At 41.2% G+C, this 9375-nt stretch overlaps 1 pseudogene; it reads left to right on the plus strand.

Moving 5' to 3' along the window:
• Nucleotides 1-2209: 2209 nt before the first annotated feature.
• The window catches only part of LOC111959278 (ephrin type-A receptor 6-like), an 83500-nt pseudogene continuing 76334 nt past the window's right edge, over nt 2210-9375 (plus strand).

Below are 9375 nucleotides of genomic sequence, written 5' to 3' on the forward strand. Positions count from 1 at the left end.
GGGAGGTAGGAGGGGGACAGGAGAGGGGGATTGGGAGCGGGGAGGTAGGAGGCAGGAAGGAGAAGGGGGATTGGGAGCGGGGAAGGTAGGAGGAGGACAGGAGAGGGGGATTGGGAGTGGGGTTAGGCAGGAGAGGGCTCCAGCCTATTGTCCAGACAGACAGTGAGCTTGGCAGGACTGGAGAGTTTAAATCCCTCAGGCCTTTTAACACTGCCCCTCTGACAGCTGGCAGACTGCTCTGTACAGCACACACACACAATACCTGCACACACATACAATGCCTGCACACATCTACTCAATGCCTGCATGCACCTACTCTCACAATACCTCTCCCAGAATAACTTCACACACAATGGAGAAGCAGTCACCTTGATGATAAGCTGTCTGTAGTAGATAGTAGATGTTTGTCAAAGTGAACAATGGTATCAAAGTAGACATGGCATTATAATAGCAAGGTTTTGTTTTTTAGCCTTGTTTAAAGTGGATCTGATAGCGTTTTAGCAACATGAAATCTTATTACAATCTGTTCATATACACCCCCAGGAAGATCATGGCACTGTTTTCTGACAAGTGAGCACTTAGATATGGTCATTTTCACATTTCATAAATTCACAGAATGTTTGGAAATGACATAGAGTAAGGTGTTTGTGAAAATTCTATAGCAGTATAGACTGGGAAAGCGGGCGTGGATTTGGACAATTAATAGACTGCAGTAATTAAAACCAAATAAAATCATCTGTCTTACCCAAGACCGGAGTCTACGCAGACTGGTGCACCATAGCCAATCAGAGCTACAGTAGGCCTATATGCAGATAATCCATTTGCCACACAGACCTGTCATCATTCACTTTGAACTAGACTGTGTGTTTACAGGCAGGAGCAACAGTAATACTTTAGACCATTAGAACGCATTCACCAAAAGCTCCAAAATACACATGAATGGATTTCTGCAAATATGTAAATGTGTCCTCTTACGTTTGGGAACTTTACAGTCCTATTGATCAAACAACCATAAAAAGGTAGACTATCTCTCACTCAGTTATGCACATCAACAACAGCAAGATCAACAACTAATGCTAGCCAGAGTGAGATGAGCTAAAATCTAAAGAGGGAGCATTAGATAAACCCTCTCAAACTTTTTCAGCTACTTGGCCATCGAAATTGCACTGATTAACAATGGTGAGTAGTAGCCTGCTCGTCCCACGTTTTGACAACTGAATGGGAACTTGCCTGCCCGCACATTTGATCAATGCCAAATACATTTGATTGACGACTATGGGTGCGTTTGTAAATTGCCTTCAGTATGTCAGAGTGCACTCTGGGTTGTTCGTAAATTGAGAGCACACTGCACTGTTGACACTGGACGCACTGGCCGAGGAGTAAGGTTGATCTGAGCATTCCTCACAATTACAGTCAAACACCCAAGCTAACTGTCTAAAGTTGGCTAGCTTCCTAGCTACTCCCAGACACAAATGACACCTCATTCTGACCATTTTATTCGCCCTAGCAGACCTGGTTATTCGCCCTAGCAGACCTGGTTAGGCTGTTTGCATGTTACCTAGACTGTGCTGCTGGTAACAATTGACAGTGGTCATATTCGGCGGTGTTGCGTGTTGGTAAATTCATCAGTTATCCTTCACTCTTAGATGAGAGTGCTCTGAAATTGGATTAGATAGCCAGAGTGAATTTACGAACGCACAAGATATGCTAACTGCATAACGGCCGTTTTTGTCCAAAATATTGAGTCATTGAAACTGAAAAAGTGCATCCCGAATGGGTGGAGGCAACAAACAATGTACCAGGCCAGCTGTGATTTACAACCTGATATTATTTGGGACTACAAAGAAATGTATTGGTGAATTATATTAATCATGCATTGAACTGCATCCATCTATTCTGCCAACAATGCCTTACTGTACGTCATGGAATGTTGAGTCAAATAGAACCAATTTTTTAAACCTCTTATAAAGTTAGTTTTGTAGTATGAACTGGAAATTTAATATTTTTGATTGATGTGACTGTCTGTTTGTTTCTTATCTGCAAAGTAGTTAAAACGCTGTCTGTTCCACTTAAAGTAGAATAACATTTGCCTGTTCCCTTTCAATGTGTTCTATACTCTTTATTTGGACTCATTCCACCACAAACTACAGAGATGTTGAGGCAGAAACATGATCAATCAACACGAAGCTCTCTCTCTCTATTCCAGGTCCCCCCTCCCCTCCTCGTAACGTGGTCTTCAACCTGAACGACACCTGTCTACAGTTGGAGTGGTCTCCTCCCAGCGACATGGGTGGTCGCAGGGACCTGACCTATAACGTGCTATGTAAGCGATGCGGCCCAGAGCCCGACCAATGCCAGCTTTGTGGGGAAGAGCTTCGCTTTGTGCCCCGCCCCCAGGGCCTGACTAACGCCACCGTAACGGTGATGGACTTCTCTGCTCACGCCAACTACACCTTTGAGATTGAGTCACTGAATGGAGTGTCTAAAATGATTAACTACCCGAGACCTGTGGCCGCCATTACTGTCTCCACCGACCAGGGCGGTGAGTACACCTATACACTGACCTCTAACCTCTGACCCTGACCTCTTACCCTTAAACCCTCTGACTAGGGTGTCCAATTAAAATACATATTTTACCAATATATGTTAATTTTGTGTCTAATCCTCTAAAACCAATGGTCCACACCTCATGTCTCTAGCATAATCCGTTCAAAAGTTATTGGAGTTTTTACCCCTGTAGGATGGCCAGAATTAGGGTGACTAAATCAAGAGAAAAAAAGTGGTAAAAAATCTGGAAAATTGCATCGTGTTAGCTAGGCTGGATTCTGTGCAAGAATGAAGGCTACTGACTGTCTAAAAGGCTCACTTTCCCCATTGAACTCATCTTTCTCTTTGAATACGCGGGACATAAAACAAAATAGAGGTCAAATGGATAGCGATTATGACACATGACATATAGTATTTTCATATTTTAGTGTAKGCTTTTGATATTAATTCGAAACTTTTTCGAAGATTTCTCCCAAAAACAAGCATATCTCTGTGCAATGCCAGTGGAGCACTGAGCGTATACCAAGCTTTTTATTTTCAAAGCCTTTTACATTTAATTCAGCTTGCGTCATGCTAATTTAGCTTTTTGCAACCCGCGGAAACAACTTTCAAGACGACAACCACAAAACGGTAAATCCTCAAAAGTTGTTCCGAGCAACCTGCACTGCTATGTCAACCGAGCTCGGTGCGTATTATCAGATGTTTTAGGTTACCAAATCCAACTTTGTGGATATGATGTTAAAACTTCTTAAGTATAGGGGGCAATATTTTTGTTTTTTGGCTAAGAAAACGTACCCATTTGAAACTACCTATTTCTCAGCCCCCGAAACTAGAATATGCATATAATTGTCGGATTAGGATAGAAAACACTCTAAAGTTTCCAAAACTGTCAAAATATTGTCTGCGAGTTTAACAGAACTGATATTGCAGGTGGAAACCTGAGGAAAATCCAATCAGGAAGTGCCTCTTTTTTTTAAACCTCTTTGTTCTTATGCATGCCTATCATCCATTTAAAGGGATATCAATCAGATTCCTTTTTCTATGGCTTCCCTAAGGTGTCAACAGTCTTTAGACATAGATTCAGGCTTTTATTTTGAAAAATGAGCGAGAACGATCACATTGCGTAAGTGGATAGGTGGGGGCTCTCAGAGTGAGTTTTGCGCAACAGAGAAAGGCGGCCATTGTTTCTCCCGGTCCGATTGAAAAACCAACACTCCCGGTTGATATATTATCGAATATATATTTGAAAAACAACCTGAGGATTGATTATAAAAAACGTTTGACATGTTTCTGTGGACATTATGGATATTATTTGGAATTTTCGTCTGCGTTGTCGTGACCGCTCTTTCCTGTGGATTTCTGAGCATAACGCGCCAAACGAACGGAGGTATTTGGATATAAAGTTGTCTAACTGGGAGTCTCGTGAGTGAAAACATCCGAAGATCATCAAAGGGAAACGATTAATTTGATTGCTTTTCTGATTTTCGTGACCAAGTTACCTGATGCTAAGTGTACTTAATGTTTGGTCGAGCGATCGATAAACTTACACAAACGCTTTTATTGCATTCGCTGTAAAGCATAATTTCAAAATCTGAGACGACAGGTGGATTAACAAAAGGCTAAGCTGTGTTTTGCAATATTGCACTTGTGATTTCATGAATATGAATATTTTTTTGTAATATTATTTGACTGCGGCGCTATGCTATTCAGCGTTGCTGATGACAATTATCCCGATACCGGGATGGGTAGATCAAAAAGATATGTCAGAGAAAGACCCCACTGAATGATTAATGTATTTTCTAACATAATTGAAATGTCATCACCAAAGCGCATTTTCACCCACTCTGGCCAGAGTGGGTGGACAACCTACTCTAACCCCTAAACCCCTTAACCCTGACCCGTGGCGCCACGGCCGCCATTACAGTCACCACCGACCAGGGCGGTGAGTACACTCACACCCATGCACACATACACTGTCACATACACTCTCAATGCACAGTGTACAGTCTCTCTGTAAAGCATTATGCACAATATGTCCTCTGCGTGATAAAATGGCTATAGTTCTCATCTATCGATGCACGATATATCGGTGAACATATCGGAATCGGACGATATTAGCTAAAAATGCCAACATCAGCATCGGCCCGATGTCTAGTTTAACGCCGATGTTAAAAAACGATTTCAAAGCTACCGTGCATACCTATATAACGTAGGTACATGACGTAACGACGCCGCGTAAAATGTTGACAAACACGTGTAACACAGCATTCCTAACCTAGCCCACAATGTCTGCTGTGTGGATCGAGCAGCCAACAAGTCGAGCAGTGATTTGAAAGAGTAAGAACATTTCTGTGAGATACCTCAAAGGTGAAATCCATTAATGCCAAGATAATGTTATTCATTGCCCTTGACAATCAACCGTTCTCTGTCGTGGGTGATGTTTGCTTTGGGTAGAAACTGATGGGTAGAAACTGCAGTCATTTTCATTATTCTTAGCAATGATTTAGGAATCCTTGAGTAAGTATTAGCTAGGTTGCCACTTGTTGTTCGCCTATTGAAATTGAACGTCACTTCATGAAAATAAGTAGCTAGCCAGCTACTTAACCCTGTTGCGCAAAGCTAATGTTATAAGCAGCCAGCTAGCTTCATCTGGCTAGTGATGCTCGACCAGACCAGGTTATGTGTTGTGAAGCTAGTCACAATAAGGATTAAGCACAATAGTCGAATTTGTGGTTTGCCTTCAAAATAAAAGTATGTCATTGACGGTGATGCAAATGAATACAAACAGTAGAATTATGCCACACTTTTATTTTGAAGGCTAACCGCAAAGTCCACTATTGTGGCTAATCCTTATTGTGGCTAGCTTCACATAGATAGGTCCGACCACCATTAATCAAATAAGAACTGTCTTATAAATTAGGGTTGTTTTAGATGATGACACCTAGCTATATAGTTAGCTAGCTAACTATAGCTACTGAAACAAATGTCGTGTTGCTATGTTTTTGGAGAAGAACATTGTTTGCATCCACGAGCTATCTTGCTTTTTTTATGACAAGCACTGTATGTGCACGATCATAACATATGTATCGATGAATTGTTGTGACATGTGAAATACGAGTGACATGCTGACCAGACCGAACACATCGCCTGCGCGAGCGTCGCAAAATACATTTTGAAATCCATGTTATTCAATTATTGCACCCACACTGCTCGCGCGCGCCAACGAGCGTCTGCGTTGCCAACGGCTAAAATAGAAGTCCTTTCTATTTCTGACGCTGATCGCGCTGAAAGTCCTGCCTCTCCCATCTCCTCATTGGTTTATAGAAGCAGGTACCCACGTGCCATCTCCTCATTGGTTATACCCTTACGTGGGTGATAGAAAGACGAACTGTTTTGCCGGTAGTCGTGGTAATACTATGAAAGTTTAGATGCGATCACCATATAAGTTAATTGATGAAAAAGCCTGGAAGGAGGAGAGATGACTAGAAACGATTCGGTTGACCGTTTTATGTGTGGATTAATTTGCGGAGTAGAGGAGCTTGTGCATTTCAGGTAAAATAACAACTCAATGTTTATATCCCAGGACAAATTAGCTAGCAACAGCAAGCTAGCTAAATAGGACAAATTAGCTAGCAAGTGCAAGCTAACTAGCTAAATTGCCATACATGTTTAATGCTTTTTGACCTGTCCCCAAATTAATGTAATTGGTTCAGAGTTTGTTTTGATATTTTAACCTGCGTGTCGTGATCGCGTTTGGTGTAGGGGGACATAAATGTATGCACGATAGCGCACGATGGTGCACGTGCGTAGCCGGTTTGGGCTCCATGTAATTGTGTAATAACTATGTAGAAAATAACACTATTTGACGTGTCAAATAAGCTGGTTGACCAATCAGGACCTGAATATGACTGCACGTCACATAATAATGTAACGCGTTAATACATTTTTTACGTAGTTATTACACATTGATTACACTCACTCGTATTTCACATGTCACAACGATTCATCGATACGTATGCTATGATGCTGGTAAAGTTGTCTCGRSCACCTACAGCGCTGGTCATAAAAAAAAGCTAGCTAGCTCATGAATGCAAACAATGTTCTTRSKCAAAAWRATAGCAACACGACATCTGTTTCAGTAGCTATAGTTACCTAGCTGACTATATAGCTAGGTATCATCATCTAAAATAACCCTCATTTATAAGACAGTTCTTATTTGATTAAAAGACTCAAACGGTGTTCCATAGAAATCCTGGTTGAGAATGAAACAACTGAACAAATGGGAAAGAAATAGGTTTTGATCGTGTTTTACTGATAATGGGGACATATGTAAACTTTTTGGTCAGTGTGGTGTGCGTGTGTGTGTGTGTAATCTTATTTACAATGACGGCCCGGACGATGCTGGGCCAATTGTGCGCTGCCCTATGGGACTCCCAATCACGGCCGGATGTGACACAGCCTGAATTCGAACCATGTACTGTAGTGACGCCTCTTGAACTGAGATGCAGTGCATTAGACCGCYGCGTCCATGTGTGTATGTTAACTATTTAACTGTACCAGAATGCTTAAAAGGCCGCAAAAATGTTTAATACTGGTTATCTGTATCGGTATCAATTTTTTTGGCAAGGAAAAAAATAGAATATCGGTATTTGCCAAAAATGTAATGTCGGTGCATCACTATTCTCATCTGTACGAATGACATTTTTTTTATGAATAACATTTTATTTTCGTGTCAAATCGCCAATTGGCAACCCGTCCTTTATGGGATTAATTGACACATAAACATACATTACAATAATTCACTATGGTAATTAGATTATACATCTTCTTCCGGTGTTCTGTGCATTGCATAAAAATAGAGAAAAAAAACAAATCAATAGTTAATAGTAAATAATTAGCAAACTGTGTTCTGTCTCTGTCTGTCTCTGTCTCTGTCTCTGTCTCTCTGTCTCTCTGTCTCTGTCTCTGTCTCTGTCTCTGTCTCTGTCTCTGTCTCTGTCTCTGTCTCTGTCTCTGTCTCTGTCTCTCTCTCTCTCTCTCTCGCTCTCTCTCTCTCTCTCTCTCTCTCTGTCTCTCTGTCTCTCTCTCTCTCTCTCTGTGTGTGTGTCCTTGAGGGTGTGTAAATGTGTCTGCTAGATGTAATCTATTATTCTATTACACACAGGACACAGTGGCGTCCACAGACAGACAGTCCTGCAGGTCATTCTGGGTAATATCCCCTCTGTTATTTCATTACCAGACACAGGCAGGCTGGCTTTTATCTGACAAGCAGACTACTGTAGCAGGCTGGCTAGGTGCAGAAGCACGGTTACCTTTAGTATAGCTTTCATCTTCAGACGTCACTCTCATCTCACTTTTACTTTGCAGATAGGGCCTGGAGTTTTCTACGTTTTTGTTGCATCATTTGTGTAAACACACTCTCTATCTATCTCTTCCTCTTAGTCTTCCTTCTCTCTGACAGCACAATCTGTCCCTCTCACACTCTCTATCTATCTCTTCCTCTTAGTCTTCCTTCTCTCTGACACGCAGTCTGTCCCTCTCACACTCTCTATCTATCTCTTCCTCTTAGTCTTCCTTCTCTCTGACACACAGTCTGTCCCTCTCACACTCTTATCTATCTCTTCCTCTTAGTCTTCCTTCTCTCTGACACCAAGTCTGTCCCTCTCACACTCTCTATCTATCTCTTCCTCTGGTCTTCCTTCTCTCTGACACACAGTCTGTCCCTCTCACAATCTCTATTTTCCATTTCTCTCTCTCTCCCGCTCTCACACACATGCACCCACAGTGTGTGGAGATTTCTAAGGAATAGGGATTACCAGTGGGGTGCCTTGCCCCTGAGTAAATCCCATCACATTTGGAGAAGAAGAGAAGAGTCTGGGGAAATGATGTGGATTAACAGGCTGCTACCAGTAGCATGGTTCTGCACCTATCTGTCTGATTGACTATTTTACTATCTCTGTAAGGACTCAGAGGATCGCTACAGCTACACTGACACACACACACACACAGAGATACACACCATAAGAAATTGAGAACTGGAGAACATGACAGGTCTTTTATACCGTGGAGAATCCGAAAATATCACACAGTGAACAAGTCAATACTTTATTATGCTTTTATTTGACATCAAACTGTAAAGTAAAGTAGTACTTAAGTAAAAATACTTTAAAGTACTATTTAGGTGTTTTTTGTGGTATCTGTACTGTTACTATTTATATTTTTGACTGCTTTTAATTGACTACATTCCTAATGTAAATAATGTACTTTTTACTCCATACATTTTCCCTGACACCCAAAAGTACTTGTTCCATTTTGAATGTTTAACAGGACAGAAAATGGTCCAATTCACACACTTATCAAGAGAACATCCCTGCTCATCCCAACTGCCTCTGATTTGGCGATCTCACTAAATGCTTAATTTGTAAATTATGCCCCTGGCTATCCGTAAATTTTAAAAACAAGAAAATGGAAAGGAATTTGAAGTTATTTATCTTTTACTTTTGATACTTAAGTATATTTCAAATCAAATACTTTTAGACTTTTACTCAAGTAGAATTTTATGGGTGACTTTCACTTTTACTTGAGTCATTTTCTTGTGAAGGTGTCTTTACTTTTAATCAGTAGGACAATTGGGTACTTTTCCCACAACTGCTTCCATCGAAGACATGCAGCTTTGCCTCTGTGTTTTGTCAATGTGTGATGTATTTTGAAGGAGAGATGGTTTTGATGAGACTCCCTCTCTGCAATACTGGTTGGAGACTCAAAACCACAAAAGCACCCACACACAGTTCCTCACGCCCAGTGACTAATGAACAGAAGTTGCTACTG

The sequence above is a fragment of the Salvelinus sp. IW2-2015 genome, linkage group LG36 (genome assembly GCF_002910315.2).
Source record: "Salvelinus sp. IW2-2015 linkage group LG36, ASM291031v2, whole genome shotgun sequence".
NCBI classification, from domain to species: Eukaryota; Metazoa; Chordata; class Actinopteri; order Salmoniformes; family Salmonidae; genus Salvelinus; species Salvelinus sp. IW2-2015.